The sequence below is a fragment of the Plecotus auritus genome, assembly GCF_963455305.1.
Source record: "Plecotus auritus genome assembly, chromosome: 6".
NCBI lineage: Eukaryota > Metazoa > Chordata > Mammalia > Chiroptera > Vespertilionidae > Plecotus > Plecotus auritus.
The window spans coordinates 122,876,387-122,897,215 of NC_137773.1; positions in this window are offsets into that span (position 1 = coordinate 122,876,387).

A 20,829-nucleotide genomic window follows, 5' to 3' on the forward strand; every position below is an offset into this window, starting at 1 on the left:
GAATGGAGAGTTTGGAAGCATCTCATAAAGTTCAGTATACACTTATCCTATGAACCAGGAATCCCTCTTCATGCATTTCCCCAAGAGAAATAAAAAAAATTATTTTTACACAAAAGCTTGTATGCAGATGCTAGATCAGATTTATTTATAGTATTCAGTAATTGGATATAAATCAACTATCCATCAACTAGATAATGGATAAACAAACTGTGACTATAAAATGGAAATTATTCAGCATAAAACATGGAACTAGGGATGAATGCAACAGCATGGATGAATCCCAACCAAAACATGTGCTGAATGAAAGAAGCCAGAAGAAAAAGAGGACTTACTCCTGGCATAGACCATATGTTAGGCCACATAACCAACTTCAATACATTTAAAAGGATAGAAATAATATACAGTGTGTTCTACAAGTAGAAAGACCTACTTTTTCTTCCAGGAATGCTATTTTATATCACTCTTCATCTGTGAGTGATTATTCCTACAGCTGTGGGTTCCTACAACCTATTACTGAAATGTGTGTTCTAGTGTCTGTATATTTGTAATGTTGTTTAATTTTCTATTAAGTTAATTTAGGGAATGTGTTCTGTTTAATTGGAACACAGTATGGCTACTAGTATATGGCTGAAAGCTTCTTTTAATTTATATGTTGAGTCCTGCTAAATACTTCTGTTTGTTTCCTTGAGGATTGTTCTATCAATCACATTCATTCTGTTCTCTTTAGAATATGATCTTGACTTTTATGCTCCATAAATAGAGGGTTTTAGTACTGCTAGTACTGATGACAGAATGGTATTGTCAGTATACACAAAGACACATTTATATTTATATTTACATTATCTATCTTTCTCAACTTGAGGTCTTCATATAATTTATCCACATAGTCACTTCTTTTCTTCTTTCTATTCAATGAGAGTGATATTTATTGGTCTCCACTGGATGTGTTTTTGGCTGTGATTAACACTGAACTCTATATTAATAATTCTAAAAGAAATTAAACTTCTATATCACATTATTCTAAAAAGAATTAATTATATTTTTAGATAAAAATAGATGAAACTCTCAGGAATGTTTTTGATGGGTGCTATCTACTTTTTAATTTAAGTTTGGTTTATTGATGTATATTTTACATAGAGTAAAATTGAATCATTTTTATTGTAAATTTCAGGAGGTTTTAACAAGCCAATATAGTGCTGTACCCACCAATATAATCAACATATAGAACAGTTAAAGCATCTATAAGTGCCACCATTCTCCTTTGCCATCAATCCTTCCCCCCAGCTTCAACCACAGAAAAGAACTAATCTGTTTGTCTCTATTGTTTGCCTTTGTAATAATAGCATAGAAATGGAACCATCCAGGAGGGAGCCTTTTGAGCCTGGCTTATTTTACTTAGTGTAATTCACTTCATAGTCATCGATGTTGTTTAGAGTATTATTTCCTTCTTTTTTATTGCTGAGTGGTATTTTACATATTGGATGTACCACAATTTTTTTATCCATTCATCAACGGAAGGGTAGGTGGGTTGAGTGAACTGTTGGGTTATATGGTAAATATACGTTTAACTTTATAAGAAGCTCCGGCGGCTTTCGACAGCAGCGTTACCATTTTGCATTCCCATTAGCAGCATCTAGGAATTCCAATGGCTCTGCATCCTTACCAGCACTTGGTATTGTCAGAATGTTTTACAGTTTTGGTCATTCTAACTGATGCATAGTGGCAACTAATTGGAGTTTTAATTTGCATTTCTCTAATGATGTATGGTGTCGAATATTTTTTTTTATCTGCTTATTTGCCACCTCAGAACTTGGCCCACTACCCTGTGCTGAATAATGAAATAAAACAAAATTATAACTTCCTTCTGAGGAGGCTGGACTTGGCCTTATGTGTACAGCTATTTGGGATCATATCCATGTGTGTTAGAATCAGCCAGGGTTCAGTGAATGGGAGCCCAGACTCAGCCAAACTTGTCTGAATTGTACTTGTCTTAAGCTAGATTCTCCCTAAATACCGTGTTTAAGAAAGGCTTGCACGTAGTCATTAATTTTTGGAAATTACCCCAACGAAGAGGATTAGGAGTAGGGAAGGCGAAACAAAGAGCCAAGAGGGTCATGGAGCTGATCACTTCTGAGATCAATTCTGGACCAAGATCCGGCTTCACTGAAGCAGCCGTGATAACATCGCCTCTGATGTTCTTGTTTTATTTTTATATCCTCTCTCTTCTTTCCCTTCTCTCTCCATCCTTCCAAAATCCCTTTCCATTCTCTACTGCAAGTGTCATGAGAAATAAATAATCAAGTGTGAAGAAATATCTATTGTCCAGAAAAGACAAAGAGAACCCACTTTATTTAACTTGATGATTCTCAACTATGTGAGCATTTTAGGACAAACAATTGTGCCTTCTTTTTTATGTTATAGTCAGCTTAGGCACAGAACCTAGAACACAGTAGTTGCTCAAGAATTGTTTTGAATGAAGGAATGAATGAATGAGGATTTAGGCCATTTCCAGAACACTAGAAGGTTCTTCCCGTGTGTGTGTGAGTGTGTGTGTGTGTGAGTGTGTGTGTGTTAGGTACAGACAAAACTGTGCAGCTAACTGCTAATTTTAAATGCACATGGAGGTTCCTGAAAAATCATTCTTGAGATGCTCTCATTCTTGCTCTCTTGTGAAGGGCAGACTTTACAACCAGGCCACCCCATCATACAGCGCCCGCTCCGAGGCTGTCAGAACCACCTTTTCATCTCAGAACAGAATCTACGGGAATTCTGTGTTGTATTCACATTTGAAGTCTGTCTTATAAACCAATGTTCCTCTCCCGATAATTCAGGCTCTGAGACACTGCTCTTTCTCACCCAGGCTGTGAACAATGATCTATCCACCCAAGCTAGTAATATTAAGTTAAATTTATGTGGGTAGGTTCTCAGCATATTTCCCATTTGGAGTTGCATTCTTCTTCCCCAGCCTGCTTATGAACAACAGCTTTCGTTATAAATGGTCCCAGTGAACCTGCACTCCCGACGATAGAAATGAAACACTGTGTTTTTTACAGAACTCTGACATGAACCCCACCAATCACTGTGACACACAGCTGAGAAAGTGCTCTTGGCTCTGCGGTGTTTCCCCATTCAGGTGAGGGGAGCAAGCATTGTCTAGTGAACAGTGCTCCAGGGGCAGGGAGCAGAGGCCCAGGTGGCTCCATAGGAGGTAGAAATGATCGCCTTCTACCTCGCACGGTAGCAGCAACAATCATCAATACTGTCCTTAGAAAGGAAAAGGCAGCAGCAGACAGCCTGTCCTCGATTTTAAAATGTCTTTCAACTCTGTCTTCTTTCTGATATCATACCCCCTTTTTTCTTCCTACTGGCATATGATCATCTTGTTTCTGTCAAACGATTAATTTGACATAGAAAATTTAATTTGTCTATCACTGTTGCTCATGGATAAAATGAAGGTGCTAAGTTGCTGGTCTGTTGAATACCAATTCTCTCACACACACTCACACCCACATTAACTGCACTGATTATCATTGTAATACTTGCAGAACAGCGTACACTGGACAATGTTCCCACAAGCCTGTTGAGTCCCTTTAAGTCCACACCAGGTACCTGTCGGGAGGCCCAGTGACTGGAGCCCACCTTGTCTTATGTTTGGCCGGGCTCTTCTGCTGCCCTCGTGGGGATAATGGATAATCTAGATCACATGTTATTTGGAAGATTACACAGATGAAGCACATGGAGCGCTTAGCTCAGGGCCTGGTACACAGTAAGAGCTGACTGAGCAAACAGAACCTAAACTTGCAAATGGCCTTAGGGAATATACATCTCACCAGGTAGCTTTGTCTGCCCCTTTAGGGAGATGTGCCTCCATGGGCATATTTCTCAGAAGGTCATTCAGCTTAATCAACCTTAAAATAATACTTTCTTGCCGAAACCGGTTTGGCTCAGTGGATAGAGCGTCGGCCTGCGGACTAAAAGGTCCCAGGTTCGATTCCGGTCAAGGGCATGTACCTTGGTTGCGGGCATGTCCCCAGTAGGGGGTGTGCAGGAGGCAGCTGATCGATGTTTCTCTCTCATCGATGTTTCTAACTCTCTATCCCTCTCCCTTCCTCTCTGTAAAAAATCAATAAAATATATTTAAAAAAAATAATAATACTTTCTAAACCCACATGCATGTTGTACTTTTAACACAGGATTTGTGTGGCAAAAACTTCCATAAAAAGGCAGGTTGGCTCCCTCTAGTTCCCAGCATGGAAATATATATTAAAAGTTCAACTCTGGGCCTGGCCAGAGTGGCTCAATGGTTGAGCATAGACCTATGAATCAGGAGGTCACAGTTCGATTCTGGTCAGGGCACATGCTCGGGTTGTGGGCTTGATCCCCAGGGTGGGGCATGCAGGAGGCAGCCGATCAATGATTCTCTCATCATTGATGTTTATCTCTCTCTCCCTCTCCCTCTCCCTTCCTTTCTGAAATATACTGTATATATATATATATATATATATATATATATATATATATATATATATTCAACTCTGCGTGGACTTTTGTAAAACTCACTATATATTTTTATTATTATACCTCAGCTTGAAATTCTGACAATTTGAGGTTTTTACATTTGTATAAGAAAATGCTTCATAAACTTTAGAAGCAGACTCTGAAATGGAGGTTGGGTATAGGAAACTTACTGGGAAGTACTCTGGGTCAACATCTCTGGGGGCTGAGCAGGACTGGGCAGAGAGAGGGTGGGGGCTGAGCAGGACTGGGCAGAGAGAGGGTGTTGCAGTAGCGACAGAACCCTGGCCCGCAGCTGGGGTGCCCATCTGGAGTTGACTGACATGGGCCTTTCTGCCCCCATCAGCAAGTCACTGTTTGTAGGATCTCTTTGACTAAAGGACTGTCCCTGAGTGCAACTCAGCTGAGACCCATGAGCCACCAACACTCCCAGCACCTGAGGAATGAGGAGCAAGGCCCAGGCCTGAAGCGACACCACAGCATCCAGGACAAAGCGGCATATGCCAAAGGCCCCTTCCTGCATCACCCCCTCCCCCATGTGTGTGTCTCTATTCTTGATGCGTCCTGACCTCAGGATGGAAGAGCCGCTGGCCGAATGGTTCCTCTTGAATGCTGTTCTTTTTTATTTGTCATTGTGATTTTATTATTTCTTTGTCTCTACTCTTAAATACCAGGATCAGGCATTATGTGATGCACCCAGCTGGACTTGTTTCCAACCAATGATTCTATTTTGGATTAAGACCAAGGATCCGGCCAGGAAATAATGACACTCTAAAATGAGGTAACCAAGGAGAATTTAATGAAGGAACTCAGATGTGCATGGGCAAAGGCAGGGAAACCAATGAGTGATGAAGCCCTCACTGTTTGGGCAACAGTGGAAAGCCATCCTGCCACTAACCTGGAAAGGCAAGGGGCGGGGGGAAGGTTAAGCACCTTGGAGAGCGCACAGTGGGACCAGGCCCTTTAGAAGGGAATGCAACCATCAGCACCCAGTAGGGAGGAGCTGGTACATAAATGCCCTGACCACACTCTTCTGCTACCTTCCCATCTCCTGCTGGCGCCACCCATCGGTTGGGCACAATCAGAATGTGGTGGGTGAGGGAGCCTGTGGAACAAGCCCAGGTGGGTCAGTCAGCCTCCTGGGTGTGTAGCAGGTAGAGTAGATCTAGGCAGCGAGTCAAAGGCCTCCCTTCATGGCTTTGTGCATTTTCAGCGTCATTCAAGTTTTTAACATCTGTGTCAATTTTTGAAGCCTTTTTCTGTAGGGTCAACTCTAGTACATATTGCTCCCCTAAAGACCTTTTCTACCCAGTAATCAGCACGTTATTTTTAAAACACAATTCTTCTCCTGCTACCTACTTGCTGAAAGAGTCCTCAATGGCTACCCACTGCTCTTAAAAACAAAGGCCAATGGCTTGAACATGACTCACAAGACTCCTGGTCTGATCTCCTGTACTTCTGCCTCAGCCCTGTTTTGTGCCAGCCACACCCTGTGTACTTCCTTCAGGTCCTGGGAAGATTTCCTCCCCCCCCCCTTCCCGTCACCATCCACCCTATTGTTCTAGAACACACTGGGCCCAAGTAACCTTTCCTGGTCCCTCACATTTTAGCTCCGAGATCTACTTCTTCCATGAAGCCTTTCTGAGCCTCCTTCTCTACCCCCAGGACCCCTGACAAATGCTCTCATAGAACCCTCTATCAACATGTTTTATCATAGCACTCTTCTAAATTTGCAAATTTATAGAACTGTTTCCTGTCTATTTCCCCTTAGACTATACATTCTACAAGGGCAGAATCTAACACAATGCCTCCTGGCACAAGGTAGGTGCTCAGGAAACAGATATTGAATACAGATATTGAATGAGCATATGAATGGATATCTCTGAATGAGCGAGTACATAGGATGGGTGGGAAACTTTACGCAATAGACAGCCAACACTTGCTTAAAGGAGTAAGTGTAAAGATTCCCCATGGGTCACAGGTGCAGTGTTGCCAAGAGCTTACATGAGACCACTGTTGCCAGAATTTTCCACGTTTTTGTTGAAATCAAGAACAACCTTGATATAATATGAAATCTCTTGATTGTCAAATGTTGGTGACTAATCCCAGTTTTTAAAAAAAATATGATGCAGTCCAAAACACAGAACAAAAAACAAACACCCCCCACCCCCCGCACTATGTGGACTGAATTCAAGCCAGGGTTGCCTGTTTTGTTCTTGGTATGATCAGTGTCGAAGAAGGTAAAATTTTACATAAGAGGCTCTCGGTTTAGTATGTCAACCCAATACTTATTTTTTTGCTAATGTTGCGCTGGTGTCTGGGTTTAATGCAAATTTATTTGTAATCAATTAATGGCCCAACCTAGCTTTTATTTAATCACAATACATCAAGATATTTTAAAGGAACAATTAGGCAGAGGACAAGATCTATGGAGTAGTCAAAGACCCCTACTGAAAATACGCACTTGAGAACACTGGCTCATCTGGTCCTTTAATAATTACCTACAGAAAATGCATTAATTAAAAAGAGGAGTGCTGGTTTCATAATGGCAAATTATGTTTTCATGGACATAAAACTTTGCTTGAAGACAAATCACACCAGGAGAAAACATTTCTGTTTCTGTGGCCTCATGAGTTATTTCAGCCCCTTTCCCTATCCTGACTGCTTAGTACGCAGTTACTAAAAATACATGTAGAAAAGTGCTGAAGATAATAAATGAGAGGGAAATCGAGGGACAATGGAAAAATAAGGCTACGCTGAAACTCTGTATACTTTTAGAAACATTGCCTAGATCTTTGAAAACACTCATAAAAAGCACTTGAGTTCTTTGCCCAGTCCAGTGAGAGTTCTGTTGGGAATGGGATTATCCTCACCACTCCAGTTCAGTTTTCTGAAGAGAGGTGTCGAATCTCATGTCTTTTTTGGCTTTATACTTTCAAAAGTTGGGTATCATTTTTCCCTATTCTGCCAATGCTTAGAATGAAAAAACATATCTAAACAGATGTCAAATGCTATAGATGTCAAATGTCTTTCAAGCTCCTCCCTTTGGAAAGCCTGTGTGGCTTTTCAAGGTGATGTCTTCCAAGTGAAGAGGTACATGGGGTCACAAGGAAAAAGAGAAGTCTGGATATCGATTCCCCCCTCTGAGGTTGTCCTGGCCTGCATTTTCTCTAAGTGCTTCATCTACTGCAGGTTGTAGTAACTGCTTTCTCTGCCCATGTAGGCCTCTTAACACTTTATTCTTGCAACATCATTTTTGTAAATAGTTTTCTATAGTTTTTATTTGTAAACAGTTTCTGTAAAATAACCCTCCTTTAATTAGCTTTTAAAAAATGAAAGTATTATATATGTCCCCTCCCCCCCATTGACCTCTTCTACCCTCCTCCCCCAGGCCTTCACCACCCTATTATCTGTGCCCATGGGTTATGCATAGGAATACAGGAAAAGGAAAGCAGAGAAATAAAAAAGAGAAAAAAAAGCCAAAAATACAAAACATGAAATGGCAGGCTTAAGCCATAATATTTCAATAATTACATTAAATACAAATGGCCTAAGTACAACAATTAAAGGACAGAGACTGGCAGAGTTGAATCTAAAGCATGACCCAACTATATTTTGTCTACAAGAAACTCATTTCAATATTATGATATAGGTAGGTTGAAAGTAGAAGAATGAATAGAGATTTATCATGTAAACATTAATCATACCATACACATATTACCTCAAAGTGGATCTTAGATCTTAAGTGAAAGAGATAAAACTATAAAACTCTTAGAAGACAATATAAGAGTAAATCTTTGTGGCCTAGGCAATGGTTTCTTAAGTATGACACCAATAGCAAAACAACAAAAGAAAAAGTAGCTACATTGGATTTCACACAAAAAATAAAAACTTTTTTTCTTCAAAAAACTCCATTAGGAAAATGAAAAGACAGTGCACAGGATGGGAGAAATATTTGCAAATGATGTATGTGATAAGGTACTTTTATTCAGAACACATAAAGGACTTTTACAACTCAACAAATAACCCAATTTAAAAATGGGCAAAGGATGTGAATAAACATTTCTCTAAACAAGATATGCCATTGGCCAATAAACATACATAGAGATATTGAACATGATCAGTCATCAGAAAAATGCAAGTTAAATCCACAGTGAGATACCATTTCACACTCAGTAGGGCAGCTAAGTAAAAAAAGACAGACAATAACAAATGTTAGTGAGGCTGCAGAGAATGGGAATTCTCATACATAACTGGTGGGATTGAAAAATGGAAAATCTACTTTGGGAAACAATTTGGCAGTTTTTGGTTCCTAAAAATGTTAAAAATACAGTTCCAAATCTAACATATACTCAAGAGAAATGAAGACATATGTCTATACAAATCTTGTACATTAATGTTCATAGTGGTATTATTCATAAAACCCAAAATGGGGCGAACAACCCAAATACCCAACAACTGATGGGTAGATAAATAAAATGTGGGTGTCTCCATGTAATGGAATATTATTCAGCCATAAAAAGAAATAAAATACTGATGTATGCTACAATATTTAAAACATTGTGCTAAGTGAAAGGATTCAGTAACAAAAAGACATGTATGATTTCACTTCTGTGAAATGTCTAGAATAGACAAATCCATAGAGACAGAGTATAGGTTCGTGTTGCCAGGGTTTGGATGCAGGAAGGGATGGTTATGAGGCTTCTTTTGGTGACAAAAATTTACTGCAATTGGTAGTGGTGATGGTTGTACCACTCTGTGATTATAATAAAACCACGAATTATACAACATAAAAGTTAATTTTATGGTATCTGAATGATATACTAATAAAGCTATTATTTTAAAAGCATAAAGAAGAAAAAACAAATCAAGAGTGGTTATATGAATATCAGACGAGAAGAACAATGTGTGTGATAAAAGTTTGAATCCACCAAGAAGACATAGTTATTCTAAATGTGTACGCCCAAGCAACAGTCATAAAATATGTGGAGCAGAAGCTTGTAGAATGGGAAGGACAAAGGCAGAAACACAATTACAGTTGAAACTTCAACATTCTCTTCTCTCAGCAGCTGACAGAACAACTGAAAATCAGCAAGATACATCAATAACACCAAGTACCATCAGGTCTAATCAACACACAGAGCACTCTTCCCAGTTTCACCAGAATAACATTCTGTTCCAGCATTCACAGAACATGCACCAACATACACATCATCTGATCCATAAAACAAACTTGAACAAATTTAAAAGAACTCAAGTCTTATAGATTGTATACTCAAGCTAGAAATAAAAAACAGAAAGATAACAGGAAAACTCTAAACACTTAGAAACTAAACAATGGGCTTCTCAATAACCCATGACATAAGGAAAGATGAAAAACTTCAAATCAGTAGTCTAGTGGTCCATCTTAGAAAACTGAAAAGAAGAGCAATTAAACCCAAAGTGAGAAAAAGGAAGGAAGTAATACATATAATCACAGAAATTAATAAATTTAAAAACAGAGAACAGCAGATAAAATGAATGAAACAACAAAAATGTCTTTCACTGGGTGAATGATTAAACCACATGTTGTACATTCATATCATGGAATGCCACTCCGCAACAGAAAGGATAAATGAGACTCCTTGCATAATGACTGAGGGACCTCTGTACTATCTTTGCAGATTCCTGTGAATTTATAATTATTTCAAAGTTTACTTCCGTAATCATTTAAAGAAAGTGTGCCAGATGAATTTCTTTTTACCCTTCTAAGACATGTATGTTTATTATTTATAATGCCCACTTATGAATATTTTGATTTGAGAACTTATTCAAAAACAAAGAAAGCATCAAAAAGCCTGTTTTTAAGTTCTGGATATCCACATTTCATCTTTGTGACATTGAAAAAGTAAATTCTCCTCTGTGAGACTCTCAGCTGCATTGAAAGGAGTTGTACTTGGCAGACTTTGTGTTCTCCAGCATGCTACGAGCAAGGAGACCAGACCTTATGCCTGCAGAGTGCTGAGGAAGACCAAGCACTGCATTGCCACGATCCACACACAGTGAGTGCTCAGCACCACTCGCTGGATTTAACTGGACTGAATCATAGCCCAAGGCCATGTGCATATTAAGGGATGTACAATATGTTTACATTGTATAATGCCTCCAAACAAAATAAGTTTTTTTAAAATATATTTTTATTGATTTCAGAGAGGAAGGGAGAGGAAGAGAGAGATAGAAACATCAATGATGAGAGAGAATCATTGATTGGCTGCCTCCTGCACACCCCCTATTGGGGATCGAGCCCACAACCCAGGCATGTGCCCTTGACTGGAATCGAACCCATGACCCTTCAGTCCACAGGTCGACACTCTATCCACTGAGCCAAGCCAGCTAGGGCCAGAATAAGTTTTGCCAACTCTTTTGCAGGGTCCAATAAGTGATGCTGCCATCATGTAACATGAAAATCTCAAATGTACTTCTTTTTTTAAAAAAATTCTTATTGTTGAAAGTACTACATATCTCCCCTTTATCTCCCATTGTCCTCTCCCAACCCGCCCCCACTCCCTAGCCCAGGCCTTCACCTCCCTATTGTCTGTGTCCATTGGTTATGCTTATATGCATACAAGTTCTTTGGTTGATCTCTTGCCCACCCCGCAACACCACCCACCCCTGCCCAGCCTCTCCTGCCTTCCCTCTGAGGTTTTACAGTACAGAATAGTCATGGAGATGTAAAGTACAGCATAGGAAATATAGTCAATAATCTCTCTATATAAAAACCTAATATGCAAATAGACCGAACGGTGGAACAACCAAATAACTGGTCGCTATGACCTGCGCTGACCACCAGAAGGCACGCGCAGAACATGGCGGGCATCAGCAGCAGGTGGCAGAGTGCGGAACATGGTGGAACATGGCGGGATGGTGGAGCAAATGAGCGAGGGTGCCACACCAAGGCGGGGCACTGGTCACTGTCATCAGGGCAAGCCTCTGGTAGTTACTGAAAATTCTTTGCTCCCACCTGCTGCAGTCCCACCCGGTGCTCACACCTGCTGCTGGTGCCAGCCCCACTCACACTGCTGGTGCCCAGTGCTGGCCCTGATCACTTGGTGCCATCAGTGGGTGTGAGTGGGACCAGTGCCGTCAGTGTGTGGGAGCAGCGGCAACAGGAGCAGGGCTTCCAGTAGACAGTGGACCAGGGATCATGGAGGGAGGGCCGGACAGGGGCATTGAGGATGGGCCAAGACCTGCCCCTGTGCCCACCACAGCCTGTGACCCACAGTTACTTTCAAGGTGCATGAATTCGTGCACTGGGCCCCTACTATTATAATAGCCATGTATGGTGTTAGATGGTACTAGATTATCGAGATGACCACTTTGTAAATTATATAAATGTCCAATCACTGGATTATGCACCTGAAACTATACTGTACCTCAACTCTAATTAAAATATAAAAAATATTATAAAAAAAATCTCAAGTGAATTTTGCCTATGGGAGGATGCTCTATGTAGTCCAATTAGATACAACTAGACCATCTATAGTGGATGTTGTTGATCCTAATTCTATGAAGGTTCGCTCATTTCCCTCCTGCTATGAGTATTGGTAATGACTGACACTTACCTTCTTCAGCAGAGAATTCTCAGCAAAGAAGGCTATTCTCAGCTGGAAGGTTAGTCCCAACGTTGGGAGCTGCCACAGTAAGTGCCTACACACAGTATAAACTGGTCCCCATGCTCCGAAGTGCGACTAACTCTGTGGTGCAAACTGCCTCAGAAAGTCCTGTGGGGCCAAGCTACAGCCTGGCTCCATCTGGGACCAGGGGTTTGACTAGCCTTTCCCTGCCCTCTCTCCCCACCTCCCTTTGTCCTGTGGACTTTCTCAATCAATCACGCGCTCCCAAATCCCTGTCTCAGAATCTGCTCAATTTAAATTCCTACAAGGGCCCTGGAGTGGGCTGGAATTTGAAAACAGATTAGGTATGGAATTAGGGTTGCCAGGAAAAAAATGGGATGCCCAGTTAAATTTAAGTTTCAGAGAAACAACACATTTTGGGGGCAAGGGTAACTATATCCAAATTATTGCATAGGACATACTTACACTTTAAAAAAGTATTCAGTATTTCTGAAATTCAAATTGAAGTGGGCACCCTTCTCTGCTAAGTCTGGCAAACTGTTATGGGAGGGATTGGGGTGGACTGGACCCTCCAGTGTGGTCGTCAGCAGCTGAGGTATTTGAAGCTTGGTAGATGCAGAATCCAGGCATCTCCTCAGACCTTTGAATCCGGGTCTGCACTTTAACGAGATCCCCCAGGTGATGCACTTGTGCATTTGAGAAACAACGGATGAAGGAGGAGACTCTGGGGTTTGCGAGCACAGGGTCCATCTGAGGGCAACTGGTCCAGCTCCAGCCACTTGTGGCCATTGCTGGACTGTGAGTCCAGATTCAAAAGAATCTGACAGTCTTGATTTTTATATAAAACCTCTTGATTTATGAATGTTGGCAACCAACTCAGTGTGTTGTAAATCTTTTGTGAGTCAAATAAAACAGAAATATGGACTGAACCCAATTTGTGGGCCACCTATTTTGCTACAACTGATCTAGAATAATTCCTCCAAGGTTCTTGAATGTAGAATTTTATCGACATAACAACATGATTGAGTGAAGATGGCTGAACCGCATGATCCAGTTTAGCCAAAAACAATGTGTGAATGTGCATGTGTGCATGTTGTGAATGTGGGCAGCATGTTTGTGTACATGTGTGAATGTGTACAGCTGTGTGTTTGCATATGTGCATGTATGTTTGCACGCATGGGCACTTGAGTGTGAATGTGTATGTTTGCATGTGTGTTTATATGTGGTTACAGTGAGGCCCTCATATGTCACCTTTCCTCTTGTCTCTTACAGGCTGCTGACAGTCTTCGGCAAGAGTGTTAATGGTCTCTGAAGTGTCTGTCCATCTTGTCCCGCCCGGGATGTGCTCGGAGCCAGTGTCTCACAGCAGAGATCTGGTTCTTTTGCCAGAAGAGCTGCAGTTTCATGTGCAGAGTGGCTTGTACGAAGGGGTGCCCTCACATGTGAAGGAAGGCGCCTCTGGTTGAGCATGAGGGCTTCTCCTTCCCATCGCAGTCCTGGGCTTGCTCTCTCAGTAGGTCTTGCATCCACTCTGCCTGAAAGACACAAGACCACTCTCAACCCACTCCTTTGGGGGGACACGCTGAGTAAGTACAAGCTGCAGCATCTCTGATTCTAGGAACAGGGACGTGGTGATACCCTTCTCCCATTTGCTCTAAAAGCCCAGCATTTTCCAGTAGCACTCTGTTACTCTGTTACGTTGCTTGTGCTGGCCCTGCATATCTCATCTCACCCTTATGAGATATGCACATGCTTATATGCACCCACAAGTTCACAGGCTCACATGCATGCATTTGTGTAGCTGTATGTCAAAGTCAGCGAAACTCCAGTGGATGGCCCATCGAGGCCCTATCATCATGCCACATCACATCTGCGTGGCTGGTGTCATCCCTTCATTGTGGGGCAGGCGATATTTTCTTATGGAAAGACCCTCTGTTATTGCTTTTTTGTCATTTATGAACTGATGGCCATGTATGAAAGGTTCTGGTACTCAGGACCAACTAGAATACTGATCAGGGCATACAATAAACCAGAATGATACGGAGGCTTAGCCATGGAGAAACCAACAGACACGACCCCAGAATGATCTTATATTGAACTTGGACATCTTGGGGTCTTGGGCCTTTTAAAGTCTCTTTTTAAAAAAAAATTAATAAATCTTTATTGTTCAGATTATTACAATTGTTCCTCTTTTTTTCCCCCATAGCTCCCCTCCACCCGGTTCCCACCTCACCCACTGCCCTTACCCCCGCACCACTGTCTTCATCCATAGGTATACGATTCTTGTCCAGTCTCTTCCCGCACCCCCCACAAGCCTTTCCCCCCGAGAATTGTCAGTCCACTCCCTTTCTATGCCCCTGATTCTATTATATTCACCAGTTTATTCTGTTCATCAGATTTTTTTATTCACTTAATTTTTAGATTCACTTATTGATAGATATGCATTTGTTGTTCATAATTTTTATCTTTACCTTTTTCTTCTTCTTCCTCTTCTTAAAGAATACCTTTCAGCATTTCATATAATACTGGTTTGGCGGTGATGAACTCCTTTAGCTTTTTCTTATCTGTGAAGCTCTTTATCTGACCTTCAATTCTGAATGTTAGCTTTGCTGGGTAGAGTAATCTTGGTTGTAGGTTCTTGCTATTCACCACTTTGAATATTTCTTGCCACTCCCGTCTGGCCTGCATAGTTTCTGTTGAGAAATCAGCTGACAGTTGTATGGGTGCTCCCTTATAGGTAACTAACTGTTTTTCTCTTGCTGCTTTTAATATTCTTTGTCTTTTGTTTTTGGTATTTTAATTATGATGTGTCTTGGTGTGGTCCTCTTTGGATTCCTTTTGTTTGGAGTTCTCTGTGCTTTCTGGACTTGTAAGTCTATTTCTTTCACCAGGTGGGGGAAGTTTTTGGTCATTATTTCTTCAAATAGGTTTTCAGCATCTTGCTCTCTTCTTCTGGTACCCCCATAATTCAGGTGTTGGTACACTTGAAGTTGTCCCAGATGCTCCTTACACTATCTTCATATTTTTGGATTCTTTTTTCTTTTTGCTTTTCCATTTGGGTGTTTTTTGCTTCTTTGTATTTCAAATCTTTGACTTGATTCTTGCGATCCTCTAGTCTGCTGTTAGATCTCTGTATAATATTTTTTTTTATTTCAGTCAGTGTATGCTTAATTTCTAGTTGGTCCTTTTTCATATCCTCGAGGGTCTCACTAAATTTATCAGCCTTTTCTAGAAAATTCTTGAAAAACCTTATAACCGTAGTTTTGAACTCTATATCCAGTCGTTTGCTTTCCTCCATTTCTTTCATTTGTGATTTGTTTCTTTGTCTCCACATTTTGGCTGCTTCCCTAAGTTGATAGAGTGACTGTGTGCTAGGTGTCCTATAGGGCCCAGTGGCTCAGCCTCCCCCAGTTACCTGAGGTGGACACTCTTGGTGCACCCCTTTGTGGGCTGTGTGCACAGTCTTGTAGTTAAGCCTTGATTGTTGTTGGTATCACTGGGAGCAATTGGCTGCGAGGATCAGCTGTGTCTATGCTGGGAGAACTTCTGTGCTGGAAACACCCTTATGAGACAAGAGTTGCAAAAGCCTCTGTGCTCAGCTTGGATGGGGCGAAGTCTCAGGGCAGAGCAGACAGCATTGGTTTCCCATCAGCCCTGCCCTAATAGGCCCCTGGGTCTCAGTGTCCCGTGGTAATTGCTGCAAGCACCTCTGAAAGAAAGCCGCCCTCGAGTTCCGTCCACTGCCAGACAGTCCAGTTTCTCCCCGAATGAGTCTGGGTCCCCAGAGTCTCTCCCGGAACTGGAGTTCAGTGCAGTCAGGAGCTTTTGTCTCCCTCCCACTTGAGAAAGCCAGCCGCACACTCAGTTGCTAGTCCTCTCTGCGCTCACGTCTCAGTACCTCTGCCTCCTACAGCTCCTCTGAGTCTCAGTGTGCTTTTCTGTTTCCTTCTAGTTGTAGAATTACCACTCAGCCAGCCTTCCTGTGGTTCTGAATGATGTCCATTTTGTCTTTTAGTTGTAGTTTTGAAATTGTTGTGCAAGGCAGCAGTTTAGGTGTTTACCTATGCCGCCATCTTGGTTTCTCCCCTTTTAAAGTCTCTTGAACATTTTTAAGTAGAAATAAATTCATTTTTAAGTAAAAAAAATTTACAGGTCAGAATCTTCCCTGTCCCTGAATCTCAATGGAATAAACTGATATATTTGATTGGATGAATTATATTTGACAATACTTGTCTCTGGGAAAAAAAAACCACACAATTTCCATTCACTTATATTTTAGCCATGTTTAGAAAATTTGTCATTAAATTATCCCTAATTATAAAAAGACAGTATGTCTAAACATGGCATTTATTTATTTATTTATTTATTTATTTATTTATTTTAAAATAGATTTTTATTGATTTCAGAGAGGAAGGGAGAGGGAGAGAGAGATAGAAACATCAATGATGAGAGACAATCATTGATTGGCTGCCTCCTGCATGCCCCCTACTGGGGATTGAACCTGCACCCCGGGCATGTGCCCTTTACTGAAATTGAATCCGGGACCCTTTAGTCGGGCCCAGGCCGACGCTTTATCCATTGAGCCAAACCAGCTAGGGCTAGACATGGCTTTTAGATATATTTCCTCAAAATCAGCTATTTTGTATTTACATTTTACACTAAAATTCTATTATATCCCTTAATATGTTCATGTGTGTAAGTTTTTAAGTTCCAAATTACATGAAATAAAAGTTTTACCTTTGGCAAAAATGTAGTTTAGTAAGTGTAGTGGTAGTTTATCAACTATTTTTTACTTGCTTTCCAATTTCTCTTTGAGTAATAAATAATAATAATAAAATAATTTAAAAAGGTTAAAATAGGACATTTTAAAATATTTTGTCCACTTAAAATATACATTTGTCCACAAACTCTTTTTTCCTCACATTTTGTTATGGGAGTTTCCTCAGCTCTTCCTCATAGCCTGGTTCATGAGTGATATCAGCAATGCCAGCCAGGGACTCTGTCACGTGGCCTGGCCTGTTACTCTTGCCTTGTTCAGTGAATGCACACGAGGGTCCGGGATCAGCCTACATGCTCTTTGGCAACAAATGTGATGCTGGGGATGCCTTTACAGCTCCAGGGTCCTCCCGTTACTGAGGTGCCCAAACGAGATGCCAAAGCTTCCGAAAGGGGGTTAGCTTGCTTCCAGAGAAAAATGTGGCTCTCTCACTCACAAATTAAAAACATAGAGATGCTTAGAGGAGCTTTATGATGCACTATGTGCACATGTCTGTTCCTTTTGCTTTCCCGTCATGGAAATTAGATGTCATTGAGCATGTGTCTAGGGTTGGGAGGAAAGGAAGCCTGTGCTCCCCAAAAATGAAAATAACTTGAGGATCATTTTTTCCTCTGGAATTTATCTGCATCTCTGCAATTTTTTCAGCTTGATCCATAAAAGCAGAGTTGCAATAAGTTCATATATTCATACCACAATTACTGACGGAGGAGTTACTGGGTAGCTATGACAGTCACCAAGATGGGCGTTGTCCCTGCCTTCATGACATTGTCCTTTCCATGAGGAAATGGACAAAGAACAAGGTTAAACAACATTGTGGTGAATTTTGATAAGTACAACAAAATAAGTTGCTGAACAGGACAAGAATGACTCCAGGGATAGCAAGGGAGAAAGGCCCTCACAAGGAGAGCTGCTTTAGCTGAGCTATAGGAGTGAGGAGGCAGGGAGAACAGGCTGGGACAGGGAAGGCCTTGAGGTGGTCGGGTGGTCAGGTGGTTGGGTGGTGACTGTCTCAGCTCCAGGGGACGGGGTGAGACCACAGCAGATGCTGGCTTCTAAGGCCCTGAGGGTAATGCTTTGGAGTTATTCCACGTGCAAGGAGAAGCTATGGAAGATTTTAAACTGGGTCAACGTGATGTGAGGCCAAGGACAAAGAGATGTTTTCAAAAAAACTTTTTTGAGGAGACCAGGCAATCAAGGATAGTGCTCTGGGCTAGGAGAGAGCTAGAGAGAACCTGCGTGTTGGAAGAGAGAACTGACAGAAACTGTTGATGGCTTGGCAGTGGGAGGAAAGGTGAAGGGAGGAAACATGGTGACTCCTCTGTGTCTGGCTTGAGTGTTTGAGTGGATCTCAGGGCCTTTTACTAACGTGGGCCAAACCACTTTCATATTCATATCTGCATGGGGGACATGACAGTTATTCTCATGTGTCAGTGTTTCAAGTGATATTAAGCACACAGCATGAGCATTTGCTTTTTGTCTCATGCTTAGCTGTTTTTTTATTGCATCGTAGGTGTAGGTTTCTGCAGTTACATGATACTTTGTACAGGTAACATTGACCAGTTGTTTTAAAAAATGAGCAAAAGACCTACTTTTAAAAATAATTTCTTGCATATATCCAGTGGACGTGACACTAACCTTTACTATCTATACTAATAATGGAGGAATATTCAAATTGTCCAGGATGCCGTCACAGTAACAGTAACGACCGAACAGCAGGCTGGCAGGCTGCGTGGGGAAACAAGGCTGGCAGGGGGGTTAGTGAGGGACAACCAAACAACTGAACAGCAGGCTGCATGGTGTGACCAGGCCGGCAGGGGGGTTAGTGAGGGATGACCAAATGACTGAACAGCAGGCTGCGTAGGGCGACCAGGCCAGCAGTGGGGCAATTGCGGGTGACCAGGCTGTCAGGCAGAGGTGATTAGGGGTGGTCAGGCTGACAGGGGGACAGTTAGGGGCAATCAGGTAGGCAGGCAGATGAGCAGTTAGGAGCCAGCGGTCCCGGATTGTGAGAGGGATGTCTGACTGCTGGACATCCCCCAAGGGGTCCCAGATTAAAGAGGGTGCATGATCGGCTGAGGGATTATAGACTCATGCACCAGGCCTCTAGTCTATAATAATAAAAGTGTAATATGCAAATCAACTGAATGACAGAACAGTAGAACGACCAACCAGATGACCTTTCAGACAATCATACTGTGACACCCACTGGTGCCAGGCCAGCCAAGGCAGGTGCCATGCAATTGGTCAGGGGCCCAGCCATTGCCCCATGATCGCCCTGCAGAGGGAAGATCAGACCATCAGCCAGCAGGGCAATCAATCAATCAGGGGCTCCATGATCACCCTGCAGAGGGAGGCCAAGGCCACCAACCAGTGGGCTATAGCAGGTGGGTGGGGCCTCCCTCTGTGGGGGTGATACATCACAGAGCCCTGGCTGGGTGGGCAGGGCCTATCTCTTTGGACAATCCATTGAGGAGCCCCGGCCAGGTGGGTGGGGCCCACCTCTTTGGGGCAATTGATCATGGGGCTCCCTGACTGTGAGAGGGCACAGGCCAGGCTGAGGGACACCACCCCCCAGTGCACAAATTTCTTGTACCAGGCCTCTAGTGGAAAAATAAGCACAAAGCTGGTGGAAAGCTTGCTTTCAAGTGCCCATTGAGTCGTCCACAAGCCCCCTGAGGAGTAGGAAGGAGCAGGAAGCCTCAATGTATTGGTAACAATATACAGTAGATCTGTTTTATACAGCTCAGCAGAGAACCATCACTGCTGAGTCAATGTATCCAACTTCTTGAATGTCTAAACTCAAAGAGAATACCTTCCTGCTAAGATTCCTATAAAGTCTTGCTGATTATGTTTCATAAAAGTAAATTCTCCCACAGTGGGCTTTTAAAAAGACCAATTTTCTGCTTCTCTTGTCTATGTGAGACATTCAGGAATTAATGAAAAAAGTAATGCCTGTCTGATTTGTAGGCATCACAGTCTTATTTCTGCATAAATTCTCACAGGCCAATTCAAAAAACAGTGCAGGGTCAAAATCTCATCTAGTTGCCTAGATTAAAACCTAACTTCTCTAAAGTACACCCTCTGTTGAAGCCTTCCATGCAAATAAGTGGCCAGGGCCGTAGCATCTCTCCCTTTATTAGGTGGGCATGTCGTGAATTGAAGCAGAATGTCTGCTCCATTCTAATGACATGCACTCTCGGGGCAATCCATCCTCTGCACACATGTCTGTGGGAGCAGCTCTGAGAGTGTGGCTGTCACAGGGCTGGGCGTGGCAGCTCAGTGTGACAGTGACAGTCTAATCTCGGTTTAATCTTTTTCTTTCACATAGGATTAAAAGTCACTTGATATCCATTTCTTCATAGCGTGGACAATGAATCCAACCGGGCTCAGTCCACATCGAAGTACTGTCTCCCTCATGAAGATGGGCTCCATTCTCCCAGATATGAGAGGTAATTACCCTCTGTGATGGAGAAATACATTAATTCCAAGAAAACCAATTTTCTAAAAAACTAGAGGCCTGGCACACAAAATTCGTGCACTCGGGGGTGGAGGACCCCTCAGCCCGGCTTGCACCCTCTTGCAGACTGGGAGCCCTAAGGGGATGTCTGACTGACAGCTTAGGCCCACTCCCCTAAGCTGGCAGTCGGACATCCTTAGCACTGCCGCAGAGGCGGGAAAGGCTCCCGCCACCGCTGCTTTGCTTGCCATCCGTGAGCCCAGCTTCTAGCTGAGCGGCGCTCCCTCTGTGGGAGCGCACTGACCACCAGGGGGCAGCTCCTGCATTGAGCATCTGCCCCCTGGTAGTCAGTTTGTGTCATAGCGACCGGTCATTCCCCCGTTCAGTTGATTTGCATATTAGCCTTTTATTATATAGGATAATGTTTACCCACAAGTAAGCAGCTGAATAAGAGGAATCAATGATAT